Consider the following 25,250-nt stretch of genomic DNA (forward strand, 5'->3'; position numbering starts at 1 on the left):
GTCTGGAGAGGAATTGTTGTGTCTGCCCAAAATGGGAAAGCAGCAGCTCACACTGTGCATGGAGTTTAGAGTTACACACTAAAGAACTGCAGGATTACAAATAGATTAAAAATATAAAAAGTCCTAAGGCATCACACCCAGCTCTGCCAGGAGCAGACAGGGATCATGGCTTGGAGACTCTCAGCTGAAATCCCTTGGGAAAATCTCAATCAGCAGGATTGGGTCCAGCCTGGAGCCCGGTCTGCCCTGGTGGCACAGCCCCTCCTGGGCTCCTGCAAGGGCTGAGAGGAGCAGGGGTGAGCCACAGCTCCAGGGATGGCTGGGACACTGAACATTGCCTCCCTCACCTCGGAGCTCCGCTGGCCCTGCTGTGGAAGCAGAATGTGCTGCAGTGTTCTCCTGCTCAGCCTGGTGGGAGTTGTTTGTGCCCAGACTGAGTCCAGGCTTCACAGAAAATGAGAGTGCTGGGAGTAAGAAAAATATCTCATGAGAAGGTACTGATACTATTTTCAATTGACTTTTTCCTCTGCCAAAAGGAAATATAAACACTCGTATTTCTCAGTTTTCATGTGCCACGCATGAAAGTGATTGGGATCATTTACATTCACACTTATTTTGATAGGCAGGGAATAGATAAGTAGTGAATTAAACTTTTTCTCTCCACCATCTGTATCCAAAAGCAGGAGCATTAGGAGCATGGCAAATGATTTTGCTTTGGGATGCACTTGCATTTCAATGGATAGGTAAATGTATGGAAAATACCTGAAACCTGACCTTAAGTTTGTGGACTCATTAGGATTGCAATGAACATAAACTATTGAATTCCATTGAATTATTTATGGAGTTTCAGGACATAAGATTTCTGTCATTCTGTTGACTGTGTTATAATTAGAATAACTCTGGCACAAGCATCAAGTTGCATACAAACCAAAAATAAATAGGATCAATCATAAGATCATGGTATGGAGTGAAAGAGCTAAAGTATGATAAGTTCCTCGTATATAAAAAAACCCCACAAAATTCAGCTGCTCTGTTAAGACAGAATGTAGAATTTTTCACTGACACAATGGTACAGATTTCATAACATATTTAAATATTTTATGCTTCTTCCTTGTAAATCTAACATGGAATCATCAGTGACTTATTCTGGTCAAATTTACACATTTGTCAGAGCCTGAGCTGCCTCCTTGGCTGAGCTGCTCTGACTGAAAGCAGTCTGTAGTCTCAGGTGTATTTGCACCAGTGATCTGGTTTAATTTCTTGGAGCTTACTCTGCAGCCAGGGGTAGAATTTTGTCCCAGCACCTCAAGTAAAACTATTCTGCCATCTTTTTTTTTTTTTTTTAATGAAGTTTTTAAGTTTAGAAACTAATCTCATAGAAAGTTTTTCTAATGCAAACCTCTGGCCTTGAGAATTGGAATGGATTTTTCATCCCTCTTAAGCAGTCATCAGTTTTCTTACAACCAGTCTCTGTGTTTTCCAGGATTACTTAGTGTCAGCAAATTTCTATTCTTTTGATTTGCTTTCCTAAGTAGAACTTCTAGTAGAAATAAATTACTCTATAACTAATCCAGCTTGCATATTTTATCAGCATTCTTTCCATCATTTGTTTTCTTTGCATTTATTTTAATCTTGCCTGTTAGAAGTAATGTAGTGATTTAAGAATCCACCCTGTGCAGCACTGTTGTAATGTCTGTCAGCAGCAAGATGGGACCCTTTTATGCTTCATTTTTTACCTGAAGTTGTTCTCTAAAAAAAGATAATTTGTGATTCTCACCAGTGAACCAAACCTCAGCTCCTTTTTGCACCATGCTATTGGTTGTTGTTGTCCCATATTGTAAGAAATAGGAAGCGTGGGCACCTTCAGTGAGGGTGATTTAGGAGCATTTTTGGTTTTGGAGCCCAGTGACAGCCCTGCAGTTTGGCAGGGCCATGCAGCAAGTCCTGACTTAGGGAAGTCAATGTTTTGTACACATAATGAACATCTGGTGACAAGGCACTCAGAGCAACAACAACAACACCAAAAAAAAGAGAAGGGGAAAATGAGGAGGAGGAGGAAAAGCAAAAGGCAGTAAAATCTTGTGCATGCCTGCTACTTTTATGGCTTAAAATATTTTTTCCTTCAATCAGTGCATCTAGGGAAACTTTTTTTGATGTAACAATCAATTTTTAACAAGGAAAAAAGTCTGAACTCATAAATATTGTATGTATTAATTGTGAAGCTTAATGGAACACTTTGTGTTTCTGAACAACTCGTTTACATAATTAAAATCTCCTTTGATCTGTGAGTAAATGATTTAATCTTAATGCTCATTAGTCTAAATGGGTCTTCTATTCAATTGTATCAAGATGCTATGGAAAATTCTCAGACCTTTAGAAAATATTTGTTAGTTGTTAGGTAAACATAAACCTATCTGTGAACAGAAATCTTTTATCTCTGCAAAAGAATTTGACTCTAATTCAGATTAAAGCCTCTTTTTTTTCTTTTATCTGACATTTTGGTTTCAAGAGCAGTTCAATGAAATATGGGAGGGGGTTGTTCAGTCTATAGTCAGTAACTACTTCACTACAGAAAGAATTTAGTCCTTGAAAATAAAACATAAAAAGAAATAAAAAGAATGTCAGATAGGTGCACCTCCAGCTGAGGTATTAATTTTTGTAGCTTCACTGGTATTCTCGTGTGGGTGTTGCTCAGGAATCCCTGTGGATATGGCAAAGCTCAGGAACATCTGGGAAATACACAACAAGATTTTTCATCTTCTTTAGAATTCATGTAACAGCAGCAACACCATGGCAGTATTTATCTGCCAAAGGTTGCCACCTTTAGGTGTCCAGGATAGATCCTTCCTTCCAGTCTTTTCCCTCTGAAATGTTGAGTACAAAACCTCTTACCCAAACGAGGTGCTGCTCGTCTCCCTTGGCTCTTCAGGCACTTGTCTGACAAACCCATTTCCTCATATCCTGATTCAAACAAAGAAAGCTGAGAAATCAGGAATCAGTGTCACTATACTCATTTTTTCCTCAAAAACTCTACACCAAATAATTTATTTTGAAAATAGTCCTTTTTTCATTATCCCATCTGTAATTTTTTTTAAAGCCACTACTCATTCCCACAGGGAGCCTTTTCCTTTTTTTAAAAAGGTAAGAATTTTAATTAGCTCAGGTGGTGCAATAAACACAAACATCTGTGTCCTTTTATTAAAGGCTGTTCTCAGTCCCTTCCCTCTCTCAAGAACAAATCTATGGCACAGAAATCCTCCAGAGTCACCTTGCTGAGAGCTCCAGTGCGTGGTGACCACAGGTCCTGCCAGGCTGTGTCACCTCCTGGAATATTGGGAAAAGCAGAGGCAGCCCTCAGCCACTCCTGCCCTGTCCCCAGGGACACTTCTGGCAATCTGCACTTTAGGGACATTTTGAGCCAGAAGCTTGTATCCATATTTAATTCCTCTTGAAACTGTTCTCTTCCATGCAGTAATCCATGGCAGATGTATTAATGGTGCTGTGACACAGCTGCAAAGGCAGTTGGGATGAAACACTCTTGTGTGCACTGACAAAATATTCAATGTTTTGAAGTCAATATTTCAATGAAAAAATATTGAAAATTAATATTTCACATTTCTTTAATATTTCCTGTGTACAATTTATTTTCCTCATGTAGGGTTTGAGCTGCTCTGTTTATTTTATCAACTAAAAAAATTTTAAATTGTCAGGGCTTTATTTGGAAGTCCCATTTTCAATATTAGTTTTAAATTAGAATTGCCCATTTCCAAAGCTTACCTTATAGCTAGGTGAAACTTTTAATTTATCATATTAATTCACTCTTTAACAAAAAAGCAAAATCTGTCTTGGCTATAACACTCAGTTAATGGAACAGTTACTGAGCTGATTTCAGTGCTTAATTTGGATTAGTTTTTGCTGAAATTCCAGATTTACTATATTTTAATTATAGAAAATGTGACATATCATTTTACCCAGTTCTATCTCATTTGAATTCTTTCATATTTATCAAAAATACTGACTATAATTCAGTCTACATACAAGCAAATAATCAAGACTTCAACTTATGTAAATAATTTAGGCTTGGGTTTCATGACTAAAGTTGTTGGATATTTTTTAATCAAAACAAAACCAAAAAAAAGAGAAAAAAAGAAAAAAAAAACTGTGCTATCAATTTCAGCTGAAGGAAACAGGTTTTTGGCTGTGCTGAGTGTTGAGAATTTACATAGCAAAGTGCAAACACCCAAGAAAACACACCTCTGTCCTCGAAGGGTTGGTGTAATATTTGTGCAAACAGAGAATGAAACGTGGGTTTGGCATGGTTTGCCTTGGCATGGCACTGAGGAGCTGGAACATTTTTGGAATAGCCTGAGGGATTTGGGCTCCTGGAGAACTCGGTGTAGAAAAGAGCACCAGGGCTCTGCAGTGATGCTCTGCAGCACTCGCTGCTGCTCTGCATCTCACAGAACCCCATGCATATTTTAGCTATTACTCCCTTTTAAATTTGAAACAGACAAAGAATTTTAATGTGGAAAATCAACGTGAAAGAGGTTCTCTTTTTTTTTTTTTTCTCTTTCATGTTTTTGTAGCTTGAATAAGCATTTCCTCTCCTGCTCTTTATAACTACTGATAATAATGTGTAAAAACTGCCTGAGCATCTCTTAAATCATTGTGAGGACTGTGGGGTGGATTTCTCATTTCAATTTCAGCAACATCAATACCAAAATAACCACAAAAATAGAGATGAGGTTCACTTATCCCGAGTTACTGCCTAGGATTTACTTGCATGGCTTTCTAATAATATTAAAAAAAAGCATCTAACTTTGGGAACAAAACTAAAGAATTTGAACCCTATTCAACTGATAAAGTTTGGGGGGAAAAAAGTCAGAAAAAGGCTTTTCATCCAGAGTCTCATCAGTTCTTAATTTCTGTGCAAATGAGTGGTGTGCAATGATTTTAGAATTGTTTCTGGTGGTCAGAGGGTTTTGCAAGAAGACATCTGGGCTGGTGACAGGTTTCTGAATAAGAAATCAGAGTTTGGACTCCTCTCCATAGCTGTGTGCTGTGCAATCCCCATTTCAGATGCCAAGGTACAAAGCATCTCCCATAAAACCAGCCCAATGTTATTGCTATAAAAATGTTACAGAATCAACACACAGACATTTACAATCAGCCACTTGAAACACTCTCTTCATGGACTTGGGTTGTGGAGAGACAATTCTGGAGTGATTTGTGCTGAAACCCCATGGGCAAATTGAAATATGCTTAAAACCTTAAATGAGTGCATAGTAAATTGTGAATTTTAGTAATTTATTCGTTATAATACAGTATCAGTGAGCTCTAGAAATTTCTTTTTTCAAATAATTTTATTTTCTTCAGTCCCAATGAAAAGTTGTCCATGACTTAAAATTTAGGGCACTGTGTAAAAATATTTGAAGTTTCATTCAATGGACACTGCAGAGAGGAAATTCATGAAGCACAGATTAAAGAAAGGTGTGTTTCAAAAATATATTGCTGTATTTTCAGCCTAATTATATTGGTCTGAACTGAAGTAATTTTTATATTTGTAAACAATTTTTATTATTTTCACTATTTTGTTGTTTTTTACTTACCTAAATTTCTTGAGCAACCCTACTACATGATGGATGATTGTCAGAATAATAACTTGCATTATTGAAAATAATATAAAAGCATTTGTGTTGTTTCTGTACACCAGTGGCTGGATTTGCTTTAAAAGAACAAAATAGAAATTTTCATTTCTGAACCATTGTTAACTAAGCTATAGAGCTATAAGTAGTTAAAAATTATTTTATAAAATTATTATTGTTCCATCAGTAAAGGAAAAGACAACTGGAGAAAATTGGCCCGACCTGCAAAATTTCTGCATTTATAAAGAAAGGAATATAAAAGAAAGGGCAAATATGACTGGCTATAAAAGAACAGGTAGAAGGTAAGAAACTGAGCTCCAAAAATCAAAGAGTGCCTTGTCTGTAAAATTTGGGATCAAAGCCTTTCTTTGCCAAATCAGAAGGATTCTTGCAATGAACTTAACTTTCTGTGACATTGGGCCTAAAGTGCTTGGCACAGGCAAAATATTTTTACAGGAGATTCTGACATACACAATTTTTGTGCTATTTTATAAGCAGTCATGTGGATACTTGTTCTTTGGAGATCTAAGGCCAGGGATTTTCCCTGAAGACCAGGAAAACAAAGTGGCCCTTTATGTAAGAACACTGGTTCATTCAGGGAGAAACTAAATATCACAGCGAAGAGTGTCAGTGAGCTGGCTGGTAGTCACAGCAAAACCAGGAAAAGTAGCAGTGAAATATCTTTTATCTGCCTCCACAATTAATGTTTGCAGAGGTAGAGTTAAAAATAGTTTTAAAATAGCTTAAAAATAAGTTTAAAATAGGTTAAAATAGTTTAAAATAGCTTAAAATAGTTTAAAAAGCTTAAAATAGTTTGGGTATTGTCAGTAAAATTCTCGATTTCCCTCTTTCAGAGCAGGTTTGTTGCTGGTGACAATGTCCCAGCAGGAAGGGCACTTTAGAAGCTCAGGACAATGTCCAGGATGATCCCAGAGTGAACCTTTCCCTGAGGGTTCCCAGCTGGCAGCAGCTTGCCCTCCCCAGGGCACAGGGGATGTGCCTTTCTTTGGTGTCCTTGGATGGATTTTTCCTCCATGAACTCACTCAGGTCCTTCAACAGAGCAAGTGAAGCTGTTTCACTCCAGCTGGGACATTTCAGCTTGTTTTAGTACAGATAGGTGCCCTGCTGGCTGTACCTTCACAGGACAGCCATCCCCACAGAAATCAAAGCCTGAAGTCAGCTCTGTATTTGCAAAGAATATAAATCTATTTTCCAGGGGCTCCAGCATCCCTGATTCCTTCACTCCTGCATGGATTCACTCCAGCAGGTCCTGACTGACCTGACCAAGCAGGTGATCAGATTTTGTCACTGTGCCCACATTCCTGACCTGCATCTTTCTGAAGATGCAATGCCAGCCTGGTTTCCTAACCCAGCTTTGGAATTTTTCATCATGTTCCATATTGCTATTTGCATTAAAGTCCAAACTCTGATCAATGGCATAAGAATTGTAATTGTTAAAATTGAATTTAATGTTCATTGAAAGAGCTGGAGCACAAAGAAATTGCTTCATTTTGAGCTGCTACCAGAACATTGTAATTTGGAATTAGGGAATAACCCTTTCCACTCATTATTTACATTCTTTGTTTGCATAATTCTAATGGTAAATTTTGGACTGAAGTTATGGAGCAGATGCTCTGTGGTAGATATTAAAGACATTTTTTACCTTGTTGCCCCTCGTTCCCTCAGGGATGTTGGAGATCTAACAAGGTGCTTTAGGTGCACTTACCCCACGTGAGGCACCTGCTGCACTGATGTCCCACCAAATCAGCTGATATCCAGAGAAAATTTTTTAATTGGCTCCTGAATTCATGCCAGCTCTGAAATATTCCCACATTATACATTTTCCTGCTGCATCCTGCACTCTGTCCTTCAGCCCATCCTCATTTTCCTTTAATCACTTGCAGAAGCTTATTTTTTTTCAAGATAGAGAGGGGTCTTTTTAAAACAGAATCTTAAGATTTCCAAATCCCAGCTCAGAATTAAAAACCATAATAGCATTCTGAAGTAATTTTATGGCTCCTGATAGATTACAATTAGTGATCAAACTGTGCTGGTGCACTGCATTGTCAGCCAGCTTTTATCTCTGGTAAACAGCTCAGTAATTAGGATTTCATGGATGACAATAAGTCCCAGATTTTACTTACACATTTTGAGGTTGATGTTTTCTTCCTTGGGTTATAAATTTATGTGAAAGTCTGGCGTTACAAGTAGAAAATTGAAATAGAAAATCAAATTTCCTAAGAATGCAGAGTCAGGTGTCAATCCCTGACTCAGGCAGGGAGGTTTTGACTCTTTCCTTTGTGGTGATTCCAGAGGCTGCCTCATGATCCATTTGCTCATTGGAAACTATTTTTAGGAGTTGGTGGAAGTGCAGACCAGAATTTTCTCTGTGCACTTATGTTTCAAAACTGATCAAATATATACATAAAGGTTTTAATTTATTATTTCATGGGCTGCATTTTATTCCAGAGACTGTGGGGTCTTTTATAGTTTTATTATGCAAAATAAAAATTTCTATGTATTTTTTTCATATCAGTATAATTACTGAAGCTCTTTAAACACCCAAATATTAGATTATCAAAGTCTCTTGTCTTTTTCAAAATACCAAGGACACCAAGAAAACTTTGAATGTAACATTTCCCCTGAAATGGAACTATGCATTTTTCTAAAGCACAGCACACTATTAAATGAACTTGCAATATTTTTGGGGATATTATGACAAAGTATGGACTATTCCAGATAAATTACTGACATACCAACAACTGAGACACTGAAATTCAGATTGCTTTTGAATATACAACTATTTTTAACCCATAAAGGCAGGGATTATGAAGGACAAATAGCCTTGCTTGACACTGTATCATCATAGGTTGCTCCTATTAGCTCTTCTAATAATTCATTGTTTTAAAAATGACACCTCAGACATTCACACCAATCACTCAGCTTGGCCAGCAAGGCTCATTTCTCATGTTTGGATGGAAAAAACAGGAATTAAATTAGAAAACTGTGCCAGCTAGGAAATGTTTTACTAACACGAGAATCTTGTAAAAGCAGCTCTCTGGTAAAAGAGAGCAGCACCAAATCACAAAATAGATAATGAGTGGTAATTTGCCATAAATGAATGGTAGGCTTCAGGAACATACTTAAAGAGAATTAGACATTGCAAGATTTTTAGCAAAACTAAACTACCTGAACACGTTTAGCTAGCCATGGATGTTGTTTAAAAGGTGAAGATCAAGTGAATAATAATCAAGAGGGATTATATTATTAATATTATTATTAATTTTATTACATATTATTATGTATTTTATATATTAGTGTATCTAATAATTATAATTGTATATTAAATAAATATTTAAATTTATTTTAAAAAAATAATAATATTGTCACCTCCTCAGGAGGGACAGGGATGAGTGATGCAGGTGACACTGGCATTCCCTTCCTCAGGAAAATTAATCTAATATTTACCCCAGAATGAATGAGACTTTACAGAAATTTCACTCTGTTCCCAGGATTCCTGCCTGCTCCAAACTAAACTCTGTCAGCCACATTTTGGCTCCTCTTAATGATTAAATAAGACTTCATTATGATGGCTAATCTTTAAATTAATTCAATTCAATACTTACCATTTTACTTAAATCAGAAAAAGGAGCAAAGGGGAAGAACATCAATATTTTAGCAGGCGTGGAGCACAGAAATTTCATAAATAAATGACCCATTGATACATAACAAGTCCCTACAGACCATATCCTGTTGTACAGCCTTACAATTTAAATAATTGACTAACAGAGCATTTCTAAAACAAAACAAGCTTGCTTAGAGGGGTTTAGAAGCAGAGATGGAATAATTTTTTAAAAATTGATCAGAAGATATTTAATTTAAAAAGAAAATTTCTAGTCAGTCAGGTTTCACAGACACATTGAATTGTAGTCTGAAGTTTGTACAAATTAATATAGTACAAGACATATTTCTTTTAACTGTGAAGTATTTTAATGTTAGGCTCAGTGTGGGAGAAAATTTATATAATATGTGTTTAGTTTTCTAAAGAACTTCTTTAAAGCTGAGAACGTTTTCTCATCTAAAGCAAAAATATTTTGTCACTTGAAGATCTACTGATTCTGCTTAGGAAAATCTTTTTTACAGGAAACCAGGTAGGCTGCAATTTTCCTTTTAGTTCTTATTAGCCAGTGGATATTCGCATCTTTTGTAGTTGTCAAGTGATTGGAAGAAAGTCATTACTATTTACCTGGATTCACAGGAGCCTTTACATGATAAAAAATGAAACACCTTTCAAAACAGAAACCTTGAAGCTTTCACTTGTGACAAAGGTATCAAATAGAAGTTCTGTAGAAAATCAAGTTTTATATTTTATTTGTTTCATTAGATATTCTCTGTATCAGGCTATATATTTTTTTTAAATGTTTTATCCCCAGAAGAACAGACTCAAACAAGAACCACCTGTGCAAAACAAGAAAATATACCATTCCCTGGCCATCCTTAACCAACAGACCTGGGAAATTTTGGCTTGAACAGCCCACAGCTTCTCCCTGTGGGGAAACAGGACTGTCTGCTAGCTCGGGAGGAAAGATCTGTGCAGTTTGTTCCTGGGAAATCCCTTTGAAAAGCAAAGTACATTGGAACCGCAGTGAATTTTCCTGCACTTCACAATAATGTTTGCATTATCAAAGGTAGAGGGAATAATACACTGGAAATTTAGCACTGCAAACACTGATGAGATCAGTGTAAATTCTCACTGCTCTGTAGCATTTTTCACCTCCTAGTAGCAGTGTTAGAAAGGAGGAATCATTGGGTTTCTTAGTTTGTGTAAAGAGAGTTCAGTTCCTGGAGGAACAGCTTTAAAGTCTTCGGTAGAAAATATCTCCAAGAGCAGCATCGAGTCCAGTGTTTGATCTTGTATGGATCTGGAGGTTTTGCACTGATTGCTGAGCTGGGCTGAGCCCTGGCGTGCTCATCCCACCACTGTCTGTGGGTCCAGGTTTGTTCTCCACCAGAAAAACCCTGAGAACAAACCTCAACCCAGGAGAGGGATGGTCCACAGGGTGGGAGGGGTTAGGAGGCCTTTTCTATCTGTGTTTTTTAAGTTTTTCCATCAATGTTATTGCCCCAGCAGAAGGCAGAGTCTCTTTTTAGTTCTGTGAGGTCACACGAAAAAGAAAAATCAGCTTCACAGGTGCATGTTATTAGACACACAAAGCACTTGTTAACAGAAAATATGAGATGGTTCACATTTATCAAAATTATCCCTGACGTTTCCTTTTGCTCAGCTGAAAACAATATTTTAAGCTCCCAGAGCAACGTGTAATGTGTGAGGAGGAAAAAAAACCTAAACCACAACCACGGTTGTGTTTTTTATAAAGGACACCCAGAGGAATATGTGGTGAATAAGTTGTGTTTGTGGTAAAGACCAGAGCTGTCCAAAGAGCCGTGTTCCATAAGCGTTTATTACAATTAAGTGGATTTTAGAATTTTCTTTCTATATTTCTAATATACTGACAGCTAGGGACTCTCATACCTCTGAAAACATAAAAATCATAATCCTGGCGTTCTGTTGTTGACAGAATAGACCTTGTGCCATGGACAAGGCAAACAGAAATGTGACCATTATTCTCCCATCTGTGGTTTCAGCCTCGTGGCAAAAGGGATACTTTTAGGGATGAACAATCCAGCCCTGGTCAATTAGAGGTCCCTGTACTAAAACTGCAAATAGAAGGGTGCTTTAGCCACAGTTTCAGGGATTGTTTTGTCTGTTAATTATTTACTTGAAAACTCTGCCTGAAAGACACTTTTTTCCTCCCTGGAGACTGCTATTGTGATGCTAATAGGTATCTGTACGTACTTTGTTTGCGTGTTAATTGAATGCTGTCACTACAAAATTTAACTTGGATAGCTCATTCTCAAGATGATGTGTATCAATAAATAAAATATGGTACCTAAAACAAAAGCAGTTTTGCTTGCAGAGAAAGAGAGAAGACGAGCTTTAAAAAGAAGTCATTTAGTAATTGCATGATGTATTAAGGCTAATAAATCTGCTTAATTGTCACATTTGCCTTAAATTAATAATTTATATCAACATTTGGTGTGGGCAGATATGATGAATATTTTTATGTTGCGATAATCCTGGAAAATGGCACTTTGAACACTTTAAAAAACAATTAATTGCAAGTCCTGTCTAATTTTGCACATTTATGGTAGTAACTGAATAAAGAAAGGTGAGAAAATTTCCCAGAAACGGGCAGGAAGGACAGAGCTGAAAGCCATCAGAGCCTCCCAGTACATTCCTGGTGCTGATCAATGAGTTAAATGTGTGCCAGGCTGTGTCTGCTGCTGGGGCAGGTCACCAGCACCAACTCTTCACTGGGGAGCTTCACCACTGGTGAGCTGAGGGGAGAGCAAAGCTGCTCCGTCTGACTCCAGGGTGTGATTTGGGACTGGCTGGATCCTCTGCTGTCCCCCTGCCACACCTGGACCTCCCCGCAGCCTGCTCCCACCTCGTGCTCTCGCCACAAACACTGCAGGGACTCACTTTTTTTTTTTTTATTTAATTTTTAATATGTTTACATATAATTTACCATAAAGTAAGTGCAACGCTTCAAAAATAGTAATTTGTTTATCACAGGCTTACTGGAGAAACCTGTTTGGAGTGATTTGTAGGTTCCTGTCTCCCTTGGTGCTGGCCTAGGGAAGCTCATGGCTCCTCTGCTAATGGCCTGACTCTTCTCCTGCTGTTCCCATCCTCCTCCACCTCACTTTACATCTTAATGGTGTGCATCTGTTACTGGACAGATTGCACAAGATGAACATAAGGCACTCTTTTCCAGGGTCAGCTAAATTGCCAAGCTAGGTCCACTTAGGCTATTGAAATGTATGTTCAAAATTCCAGAAATTCTACTAATGACAGATATCTCTGTCATATTCTGCTGCATAATAATTATACTTATCCAGGCCGGTGTGAGGTCAGAATAAAAACATTGTTTCAGCATCAGGGATATATTGGTGTGAGTGAGGAATAAGTGTAATAATGTGGGGTTTCTTGTGACTTCAAAAACAGAGATTTTTAAATTTTCGTATTCAAACTTTGCTGAGAACACTTTGGAAGTTTGGAATCAGTAGTTTTGGAGTTGAAACGTCCTGAAGTGTTGTTTTCAAACGCTCTGGCCGTGTTTGAGGAGTCAGCAGATATTAACAATTAGGAAAAGATAAAAAAGAAACTGGGGTACCTCTTGGCCCCACTGTTCTTTGTGTACATGTGTTTCCCGAGGATTTTTTTTTCTTTTTTTTCGCTGTGGGATTAGTGCAGAGTAACAAGGCACTGATTTGTCTTGGTTCTGCACTGTGGAGTCGGACAAGGAACTGTCGCAACACATGGCTTTCAAATGAGTTGATTGTAGACATATTGTCTGTCAGTCAAAACTACAATATTGTAATTAGAGCAGGCCCTGTGTCTCCATACGTGCTTCAGATGGCAATGAAATAATCTCAGGAGTGAGCTATGGGGATGCTGCAGCGTGGATCAAAGCTTATGTCCTGCAGATTTTAACTAATTCACACTTGGAATTACTAAAAAAGTAATATTTTAGCCTGTCATTCTTGTAGAATCTTTATGGTTTTGAACGCTGAAGTGTAATATTACACAGGTGTTATATTTCTCAGTAACAATATATCAAATTAATGTGTTGGAAAACCCTGAGATGCTCAAGGAAGTTTTCTCTCTTTGTCCTGATTCCTGTGACTGACTTAGTTGGTCACTCTTCTTGAAATGGGATTTGGTAGTGGTGCTGCTGAAAAGTTGATTTTTTTACTACATTTCATGCTAGAAGTCCATAGGATAAAGCTTATACAGGTCTATTCCAAACATGGAGAGGAGGGATATTCAGAATTGTTGATGGAGTAGAATAAATATGCAAGAAAAAGGTATTGTTTGGATGCCCCCAAAAAAAAGCAAATGTGGGGAAGAGAGGAAATTCTGCTGTAATAAAACAAAGCTCCCTAGTTACAGACATTGCCTGTTCTGTTCACTGATGTGTCACAAAAACCAGATTTACTTCCAGCTTCTGCCTGACTCTGGGTCCTGTGACAAGGGAGATGGAAGGAAGATGTTTCCTTTAAGTAAAGTCATCTTGTTTAAACAATTGGTATTAGATAAATAGGAAAAATAAAAAGCAGGACCAAAACAGCAGAGTGGCACTGGTACAGCTGATGCTGGTGATGTCCTTGTTGGTCTGCATAAAACTTGCAGAAAAAGGAATGTTTACTGGATATTGTGTTCACCTGGAGGGGAGCCAAGGAACTACAGAAAAGACACAAAGATAAAAGTAAAACCTTGAGAAGGTAAAAAATAATTTAAAAAGAAAATGGGGGACACAGAAGGAGAATTGAGTTAGTCCCAGAGTTTCTCCCAGTTCACCCTGGGCACTAACTGGGATATTGTAAATTCTCTGTTTCTGTGAGGAGCCCAAATTCATGTCAGGGCCACACTCAGTGGCACTGCTGATGAGTCAGACTTCTGATTTTGTGATTTACAGGAAAGTCATTTGAAAAGTAGTGCCATATGGGATGATGCTTGATTTGTAATTCTAGAAGTTAACAATTCAGTCTCCTGCAAATCCTGAGTCTGTCAGGGATTTCTCAAGTGATGTGCAGCATAGAAAATGTCCACTTTTATTTTTCTATTCTGAGTTATTTTATACAATCATTATATACTGGCAGAGGACATAAAAAGCAGGGTGGTACAAAGGGGGGAAAAGCTGCTTCATTCTGGGCCAGCACAGCCACTCCCAGAGTTCTTCCCCAACAACTCCATCCACTCCTGAAAGCCAAAGTAATACTTTTTTTAAATTCCTGTGTAAATTTTATTTTTCAATACTACCATATTCTGCACCTCTACATAAGGAGTTCATCTACATAAGGAGTTCAACCTGAATTTAATGCTTCTGTAATAAAATACTTTTTTCTCTGTGGTAGTGCATGGCTAGGGCAAGTTCTCTATCAACCATGGCAAAGAAAAGAAAATTTTGTTTTCTCCATAAATAAATGCATTTTTTTCCAAAGGGTTTTAAGGCAGTCAATATTGTAGCTCTTTTTCTGATATTTTTTAAAAACAGAAAGCACTTAAAAATTTCTTGTCTTATTTTAATGCACTTATTAGAGTTAAGATTTTAGGTTTTTCTTGGCCTATAATTCACTTGGAAATCCAGGTACTTGTAACTGTCTTTTTCTTGGTGAGGAAGAATGCTCAGGCATTTTTAGTCATTAATTTTGTATGAATTGGGGTTCTTTAGCCCTGCACTTACAAAATATATGTCATCTCTGGTACTCTAAAAGTATGTTTGGTATCAGAAAATGAAACTGTGACTGTGCCAGCGTGTGGTGGATGGTGATGAGGAAATCTCCATCCCAGCCAAGCCTGAGCTTCCATGTTTGTTCTGTACAGGTGTCTGTCTGCTTGCTTGCTTCAGCCACCTAAAAATGTGATTTTTCACTAAAGAATGAAAGCCTGTCTCCCCAGCCTGGCTCAGTGTGTCCACACCCACAGCAAAAAGCAGCTGCTGCTCAATTTCCATTAACCTCCCATCCCAGTGGGAATTGGCTCTTGAGGTGATAAGGATGGGTTTGGCTGTTATCACTTGTGCTGATTGTCCAGCCTGGTGCAGGACCAAGTTTCAGAGCCTGTTCCAGCTCCCTCCTTTGCTGTTTGCCAGGACTGGCCCCTGGAAATTCCCCAGGAGCTCAGGAGGAGGAGATCAGGGATGGGGCAGCCACAGCTCTTGCAAGGGCATTCCCCAACCCTTTTCAGGGAATTTTAATCCTCTTTCTCTCTCTGATACACCTTAGAAGGCCACCCAATAATTCTGCTTGTTTTTTATTTTTCCTTCCATAATTTTTTTTTTTAAATTTGATCATTGATTGTTGTCTTGTTTCTCATGAAGCTTGAAATTACCTCTGGCAATGCCAGTGGGGTGCAGGAAATCTCTCACACACACCCTGGTGGTACAACCCCAGTGCCACATTGGGACAGCACTGGTTGGTTGATTAATAATGCTGAGGGTAGAAATTGTGGGGGGAAATCCTTGCCAATGCTTTAAGAGAAGTCAGATTTCCAACCTGAATTATGTCAGTAAAATATTTGTGCTTTTCTCTCCTAAATTCATAGTTGGCTTAAGAGCTTCTGGCTTACCTGACATCACTTCTTTCATTGCATCTTATCCATTAATACTTGTTCTTGCTGGAAATGCAGGGCTTCTTCTCAGTCTCAGCACAGAAATCTTGCTTCAATTTCAAAGTGGAGAAGAATTTAACTATTTTTTTAAGTGTATTTTTTCCTGCACAACTGTTTTTTCCTGCTCTCTGCAATTGGGCTCCATGTGATGGTTTTAGACATAACAGCTTCAGTTCGAGTTGCCTCCCTTCAAAGATTTGAAAATGTGCACAGATCCTGATCAACATAAATTAGCATGGCTCTGCCTTCTGTTATCAGTTATTTCAACTATATGAAACAATCTGTTTCTGTTTCAATATAAAATAAGATGGTGTGCACGTTTACAATACATAGCACTTGCAGACATAAGCGGGAATACCTGTTGAAGGGCCCTGTGAGTAAAGACAGCCTGTTAAGGATCTTTTTTATGCATGAGAGGAGCATCCATGCAGTCACTGTGCTTGCAGGAACGTGTGGGACTGGTTTGGAATGCAGAGCAACATTTCTGCACTGTGGCATTGCCTTTTCCTTATTTATTTATATATTTTTGCTGGGGGGTGAAAGGGTGAAGTGGTGATACCACATCATTATAATCCAAGGGAATTCTGACAATAACTCAAGGGATTCAGGGCAAAGCTTACACTGGAAAAAACACCAGTGGAAAAGTAGGAGCCAAGAAGTGTCTGCATGGCTACCCTGGTATTGTCTGTCCCTTTCCTTACAGAAGTCTTGGGAAAGGAGGTTGCTGCCAATATTATTAATCTTTATCTTGTGCTGGCACTTAGCTATCAGGATGTCTCTGACATTTGATGGGGTCTGGAACAAACTCTTTTTTTCTGTAATCGAATTTTTATGTCTCTGACTAGCCAAGGAAGGAAAGAATGAATTTTGTGAGCACGGAGTAAATATAAACCAGAGCTTTTATTCTTTTCCAAACATTATTTTGCCTTTATTTTTGCTTTATAGCTAAAGGATGTCAGCAGCTCAGAGCACACTTTTCAATCAATGTTCTTCTCTCCAATGTCTGAAATCTCTGGTTCTGTCTGTGTCACACATTTGCTGCTCCATGGGGTGAATGTCACTGCCCACCAGCAGAACACATGAAGTTCAAGTTTCACTTTCCTGAGATAACATTAACAGATTGTTTTGAAACAAAAGGTGAACTATTCATGGAGAATAATACTATTATAGAGAATAGATCTATTAATAAACTCAACAGTCTTTATTAGAAGGTTTTCTACCTGAGCTCTGTTGGTAAATGAGTGCACAGAAGGATCTTGGAGTTTAATATTTTTTCCTACTCCATTTATTTTTATACCAGGCCCCAGTGGAAGCACCTGGAATATTACAGTTAAAGGCAGCCACAAAAATTTGATTATGTTTAACAAATCATTGCTATGCAGTAACAAGGTAAATTGGGTCCATAGAAATAATTTTCCTAGCATTTAGGAAATCTGTTGATAGAGCAAAACACAAAAGAATAATCTGCAAGGTCTGTAATTTTGATGTTTTATAGTAGCTGAGGTATGTGAACAGATAAATTATCTACTGAGACATCAAAGGGAGGTATTTGTGAGTGGGTAGTGGCTTGGGAAAGAGGGAAGTGATTAGTGGAGTGCCACAGGAGATCAGTATTAGGACCAATTTTGTTCATTTTGTAAGCCAATGGTCTGGAAAAAAGAAAAGACCATGCAGCCAAGGCACAGCACACACTGAGGTTCCTGTGTTGGGAGGCAGTGGCAGGCCATGAAAAGCAAGAGCAAAATTCAGAAAGATTTATCCAAGATTCAGACAGATAAGGAGCTATCATTTTAGTTGAGTGGATGTAAATTGTGTGGAAAGACTGAGGAAAAGAAGGGAAATAAGGTATGGAAAGACTGCAGGAGGATGTTGCTTCACTGGGAAGTGTGCGTTAAGGGAAATATTACAAATAATTTTAGTGATTTTGAATGTGTATGATTTGGTTTATTTCACTTTTTCAGTGAGGAAGACAGTTGGTTTAAATTCCATATATTTAAAAGCTCATGTGAAAACCAGATAGAAATGTTTTTCTAAAATCCAGTATTTTCAACTTTCAAGCTTATTAGTAGAGTGAAGATCCTGGGTGGTTCTGTCACCTGTTGTCTCACACAAACCCTGGGACCATGGAAATAAGAGCATGTTACAGAAGAGGTCAGAAGGAAAGAATGGCTCTAAAGGGCATGCCTGGTGGGAAAAACTGGAATATGGATCATTTTAGCAGAGATTTCAGTTCATTGACTAAAAACTGAAAATTAATCCCATTTTTTACTCATTTCAAAATTCCCCTGTTCTGTTTACCAAAGGGATTAAGGAGGTTCCAGAGCCCAAAGCATGTTTACTTTTACTTGAACATTAGCAGAAATAGCAATTGCCAAAGAGCACAAATGTCTCTGCAGCAATTGTTCCAATTAAACAACAGAGACATCATTAGAGAATCATTAAACTTTGAGCTTACAACATTTCTTTATTGAAATAACATCTTCTACAAACTACCACTGGAATATTTTGGTTTAAGCAAGAGTTTATTATAACTGAAATTTAATTTAAAAAATAAGCTCTAAGCCAAGTACCCTAATAAGAAACTATCATGCTACTTAAGGAGATAAAATAAAACTAAACACTGCCTGAAATAAGGACAATTCCTACTGGAACCTCTTCCTAAAAACTGAGTAATCCCAGTAGTTATTGCATGGTTTTCCATTTTTTAATGTTTTTCCCCTAAAGCTTCACTTCTAGTTTGGAAGGAGGTATTTCTCTTGGGTGGCTCATGAGTAGTGGATGATCTGCTATTATTAAGCTTTTACCACCACAGAGTCGCTTACTCTGCCTTTAATATTTTTTCTAATGTATCTAACATTTGCACAATTTGTTCAAAACACTTGAGTCTGCACAGGTATTTTTTTCTATTCAAAAGTTTGAGGCGTATATTGATGTCTGGAAAGATTGCAGGCTGATCCTTGTCCTAAGGAAATCCAAACACAAAAATTAATCTCGTGCTTCGGAGTCTATTGGAAATTTGACCATGAGAATTACTGCCTATTCAGTTGTGCTGATTCCTTCTTCAATCAGTATGAAAAAGCAATGCCTTAATTATTAGTGTAATTAATGTTTTAGGAAATGAGAAAATTATTAGCTCCAAGCTGCTTTGTGTTGCATGTCTCTCGTAGTGAATAAACAAGAATCCACAGAACTGGATGTGAGCAAATGCAGTTGCCATGAGCTGTGAGCTCCAGAGCCAATGCTCCAAGCTGCACAATTTCCCTACCCAGTGCTATTGAATATTGCCTGGTGATGAAGTGCCTCTCCCTGCAAGTTCCAATGGCAGGACGAGTCATTTCATCTTTGTCCAAATAATGGTGTGTTTTGTTTTAGGTGATATCTGGCTTCTGAGGCCAATAAATGCCTTTCCTTGTGGATGGATGTTTTATGTGAGGCTGTGTATTCCCTTTGAGTTATGTGGTATTATCAAAGAAAACCAGAAAAGTGTATATTTTCCAAAGGTTTGTAATTGTTTTCATCTTTTTTTTTATATTTCTGCTTCACCTTTTGAGCACTATAAAGTGTGATGGTCTTCTTTCAGCAAAGGTTGAAGGGATCTGTTTCATTTTTAAAGTGTTTTATTTCTTATTTCCTATCGGAGCAGGGAATCAAATGGGGCTGTTATGGAAAGTTTTTCCTAGTGGCATTCATTGCCTTTGAGCTCCCCATGAAACAAGTAAGCTTGAGGAGTGAAGGATCCTAAAATACAGGTCCTGGTCCTGTGTGACTGAAGGCAGAGAACCCTGATTACCCTGATTATGTGTGGATTCATTAGGGATCCCCTGGAAGAGGAACATTAAAGCCATGGAGTGTCTCTGGTTGAAACTCGTCGTGTCTTAAAAATACAATTTTGAACAATTTTTTTTCTGACTTGCCCAACATTCAGCATCTTTAATACCTGCCTTTCCAAAGACATTTAAGCCAAGCTCACTCCTGTGCTTTTGGGAGTAGGAAACAACCTTCTGCACATTTCTGGCCAGTCTAGGTCCTCACTGAAATTCCAAGAACTTGTGCCAGCTTGGAGAACAAGGAATCCATGGCCAGTTTGAGAAGATGACCTTGGTTTTCTTCTTGACACGTTCCTCTTATTTTTTTGTCACATATTTCCCATTTAAGATGGGAAATATAAAAGAAGTCTACCTGGAGGTGCAGATTCCCTTAAGAGTGTGACAGTGTGGGACAGGCACTAAAATACGGAAATTCTTTGTGGAAGAAATGTTCTGGGCTTTAAAAAAACTGAATATGTATCTTCATAATGGACTGTCCAAGAAAGTGTATGGAAGTGGCAGGATTTCACTGCAAATTCTTTAAGTTTTCTATGTTTGCCTTTGTTATTTGAGTCATTTGAGGTGTTACATTGTGAGTAACAGCACCAATATAGTCCGACCCACTTGTTCCAATCATTCTTGTGCTTGCCAATTTTCCTAGGTCAGATTTGGCTCAGTTTTATGTGTACAGTGTGTTTTGGTTTCATTTGCTGTAATATATAACTTGCAGATGAATATTTTAATTTTTCCTTGGGAAATAAAGCAGGAGAGTGGATGCTGAGACATAAAACCTGTGGGCTAAAGTCATGCAGGGTGCTCGTGTTATCTGGCAAGGGGCTTGTGCTGTCTGTCAATGGCAGCTTAGGAGATGTTGGGTAAAACAGGGGAGTTGGTGATTTACAGGAAAATCCCAACAATCTGCATGGTCTGCTTTCAAACCCAGTGTGAGATATCTGCAACTTAGGCTTTTTGCTATTCACAGCCCTCAGATACAAAGTGAAATAAGATTTCAAGTTGTGGAAACTGAGTTTGGTTTAAAATCAATTAGCAGCTGTTTTCTCTGTTGGGTTTTCTACTTCCTTTTTCCCTGTTCTAAATCACAATTTGTGTACTCTGAGGCCAGCAGTGCTCAGAGCACTGTTTTAGACATCTGTATTAGCTGGGAAATGCTATTGATTGTGTTTTTCTCTAAAACATCCTGCACTCTGAGCTCAGGTTTCTCACTGGCAATGAGATCTACGTGCTCTGCAGGGCTGCGGCACCAGAGCTTGGTCAAACACTTGCTTTGTAACGTCACAAGAACAGTGGAAAATTAAATGTTTATTACAGAGTGAGGCAATATTGTTCATATTGTAGTGGGATGAGTCAATGTGATCTGATTCTGATGAAGACTTATGGAGTCTAAAAATAACTCATCCCTAGAGCAGAAAAATATGTGAAAATATACAGTCTGTCCCTTAAATCCTGAGCATTAAGCTAAATTAATAGAAGAACTTGTAGAGTGCATGATTGAATCCATGAGGGATGTAGTGTGATAGTGTATATTTGCCTAAAAGCTCACTCTGACAGCAAAAACAATGTACCACAGTATGTTTCTTTCTTATCTAATGGAAAGAATAACACACAGAGGCTCAGTTCTTGTAATGAAAACCCCCACATTAATTTTATTTTTTGATGTGTCATTGTAATTCAAGAGATGTTTTTAATCTCAGGATTGCTAGGGCACAATAAACCATTTAAAAAGTATTTGGCAAAGATCCCTGTGCTTAGCAACAGCTCCTTTCATTTAAAACTGTTTTTTGAACCAAGCTATTCAAAGCTTTGTTCCACTTATTAAAATAAAGTATCTTACTTCAAACAAGTATTTCAGAGAACATAATCAAGAGGAGAGCATTCAAATACAATGCACAGAAAACATAAAAGATAGCAGCATGAAAAACTCCAGGACTTTGTGTATGCTTCTTTGTTTTTCATTAAGAAAAACTGTATAAAAATATACTCACTACCTTATTTCTCTTTGTGCCATTATGGCATAATTAATATTATATTTCTTACCATGTTCTGAAATTCTTTGCTAGATTTAAAGTAAAATTTAAAAGCTGTGCAGTATTTTAGTGAATGAAGTATTGCATTAGTGGTGTATTTTCCAGTCACCTAGGTGACATAGACATCAAGAGAGGAGCTATATATAGAATAATATCTATTTTTTGCTGTTGGCTTTGTGCTCTTCTGTGAACTGCAGTGTCAATTCATGGCACAGTGTCACCGTGGAAGCTCCTTCCAGTAAGATGAAGACAGGCTGAGCTTCATTATGTAACTTCACATTAAGAATTTATTTCAGATTTTCATTAATGTCAATTTGGTTTAGTTCTGCCTTAAGTTTGCTTTTGATAGCAGAGGCATTGCCAAGGCAATGGTGGCTCCAGGAGCAGCCCAGATGCAGTTTTCCTCCACAAGTGAAGGGACGTTGTTCCTTCCCTTGTGTTTCCCTTTCCACCTGTACACTTTGGAAAACAAGGATGGATTCATCATGCCAGGATCCTCTCCTGTGAAGAGATTCCAAAGTACAGTTTTGTGGGATGCCAGATGCTTTTTCCAGTCCTGAGTGCTCAGTTCTCTCTGAAGTTGAGAGGTTGAGGTGAGGACGAAAGAGGACTAATCATAAAGAATAATCTTGTCCTGCAGATTTTGCTGGTTTTAAATTTTGTTTTGTTCAGAAATGAGAACCCCAGACTTGAAAAATTCCCCACCAACAGAAGGGCCTGGATCTGTGGCTCTGGCTCAAGCTCTGACCTCATTCCTCAGGCTGTGGCTGTAGGGTTACAAACACAGCCAGCAAAGCTCCTACCCCACCATGGGTTCATAGGAAACTGTCTTGGCCATTGTAGATATAACTGATAAAATTGTCATAATCCACCAGAACTTTGGGGGTAAAGCCTGAAAAGGAGCTTTGAATAATGGCAACTCTGCATAGATCATGCTGTATAACTTTTTCAAGATGGCATTGACTGTAAAATAATGCAATTTTTGATCTCACGTTGTGTGGGCAGAAAAATGGTTATTTCCAAGATGTTAAAAAGCTAATCTATTCTGTTAAGTTTTTGTATCTTGCATAGATATAGCTGATTTCTTTTTTTTTTCTTTTAATTTTACAAACCAAGTTGGGAGCCTTGACATTTATTGGGCCCCCATATTTTTCATTTATATTCTCTCTAGTCTTCACCATCTGTTATGACAGTAAATAAGTTTCAAATAAGCCATATCTTCCTCAGCATGCGTTGCTTTTTCTGCAAAAAAAAAAATTAAAGTTGCAGTTGGATGTGATATTTGAAGTCACAGCTTGTCTTCAAATATTTAGTAGCGTATTCCTGTGCCAAGGGATATCAATCTGCCATTTGCCTTGCTTACAGTATAATAAAGATTATCCAAGCCCTTCTTTCATAGATATGTCAAGGCTTTTAATTACTATAGCTCAGGAAGTAGCTCTTTCCACGGGCTTTTTCCATTTTGCCTTGGATTATTATGGTTCCTTCTTATCTTTTTGCACATTAAATTCCAAAAGGAGGATGTACTGTCTGATTTTGGTGGATGTGATCTTTGCTTACAAATAAATTCTTTGGCTATACCAACAGCACTATTGTTGTTGTAAAAGTCAGTGCCCGATGGATATTTCAGATGTTGGTACAAAAACTCAAGAAATTCTGCAAAGAAGTTGTTGGTTGTTTTAGTGCTGGTATAGGCAGGCTGAGGGTAAATTTGAGGTAAATTCATTTTGTATCTTTCCTTTATGCCATACAAGAACATTTCATTGAGAAGGGTTGAGACTTGGAAGTCACCTTTGTACCAACATGCCAATTTTCTTTCCAAATTTATCTCTTCCCTTGATTATGAATATTGTGTCACATGGAGACGTTTCCTCATCCTTGGAGGACAGTGGTAGAAAATCACAGGTTGGTTTCACTGGTTGTCTTCTAAACTGGAACAAATCACCCTGAAACTCTCTCAAAGCAGCTCCTCTGACAAGGAGGAAATTTCAACCCATTCCACTCAAAACTGAAAATACTGCTTGAACAGCAAACATTAATATTTCTTGTGGATTGTGTTTTTTTACAGATTTACCTCTTCCCCAAGAGCTTCCCAGGTCTGCTAGAGTTTTTCTAGGATATAACAGGAATAATCAGAAAGAAATTCTCTTGTCCCTTCCACCCATCTCATGTAATTCTGTGGCTCCAACTGACCCCATCCCAAATTATCTTTTTGCCCCAGCCTTTGATATTTCTGAATTTCAAATATTTAGTGGGTGGATTTTAAAATCTGCATCTTTCATCAGTACGAATTGGTACTTCCAGAATGGCACCAAAGAGAATATTGTGACTGAACATCAGCTCTGCAAAACAAAAGGAGGTTGGCTGCAGTGTGATTTATGTGGAAAGACTCAGGCAAATTCTGCAACAGCCACAACATTCATTATGCAAAGGTACTTTTGAGTAAAAAACAGGTTTTACAGCATTAAAATAATGTTCCTGTTATAGTCAATACAATTAAGATTAACCCTTTTGTTTGTAAGAGGATTTTGCTTTCATTTCAATGTTCATAAGCTTCTTACTATAAAAAAGGGCTTTTATTTTTATGTATGCAATTGTTTTTCCTTTTCACCTGTAAATAGAGTAATTGTACTTTTTTATGATTTTCCAGTATTAGATTAGTTTTATAGCATGTTCTGAAATTTCATTCTCTTTCAGCATCAATCTTTGTTTTGTTTTTATTACAGAATTATACTTACAAATAACATCATTTCATAACAATAAACATAAAAATACAATGCAATATAGCAGTTACAGCTTTATAGAGTAAACATTTCATTTGGAAGAAAATTCCATTCTCACACTATTATTTCACAAAAGCAGCAAGGTCAGAAACTCTGAGGGTTAATAACAAAGCTGTTTAAATCCTAAAATGAGGGGACAAATATTCAGGGGTCAATGACTACACCTGTAAGAAAACACAGAAAGAGGGTTTCTTGTCCACAGCTTAATTTTTTTGAAGAAGGGGTCTTGGTCAAAAAACTGATTTTCAATTTGGAGTTAGTGTACAATGTAGGGTAAATTGTATCAAAGCCAAATGATATTCCACAAAATTAAATTTCTTTCACCTGACGTTGCTCAGTGCCAGGTATTTCAAGAGAATTAAAAATTTTCCATGCTACTTTTGCAGACTAAGCACACTCTGGATAGTGTAGAAAGATGGCAAATATGAAGTCAGAAGATTAGTGCAAGGCAGGAGTTGCTTAAGCACAATATATTTTTCTTAGACTTATGAGAATTTTCCAAGGTGCTGAATGGAAATTGTGATCTAGGTGTGAAAAGCAGAAATACCAGTCAGGGGATTCATAGGAGATTTGGAGTAAGGAAGAGTTTTTCCTTAGATGAGGATATCTCTTGATGTGATAACTTGCCAAATTCTCTGTTCACTAAATACAGATTTGCTTAGCACAAAAAACTGTGCTGGACCAGCATCTTTTCCTAGCTTTCTTTTACACTAGTTGTAATATTAAATTAGAA

At 37.7% G+C, this 25,250-nt stretch overlaps 1 long non-coding RNA gene across 2 annotated transcripts in view; it reads left to right on the forward strand.

The window, feature by feature from the left end:
• The window catches only part of LOC135304249 (uncharacterized), a 121,453-nt gene that overhangs the window by 48,495 nt on the left and 47,708 nt on the right, over nt 1-25,250 (forward strand). The gene's annotated exons all lie outside the window — the stretch shown is intronic.

Source organism: Passer domesticus, chromosome 7 (assembly GCF_036417665.1).
Source record: "Passer domesticus isolate bPasDom1 chromosome 7, bPasDom1.hap1, whole genome shotgun sequence".
Taxonomy (NCBI): Eukaryota; Metazoa; Chordata; class Aves; order Passeriformes; family Passeridae; genus Passer; species Passer domesticus.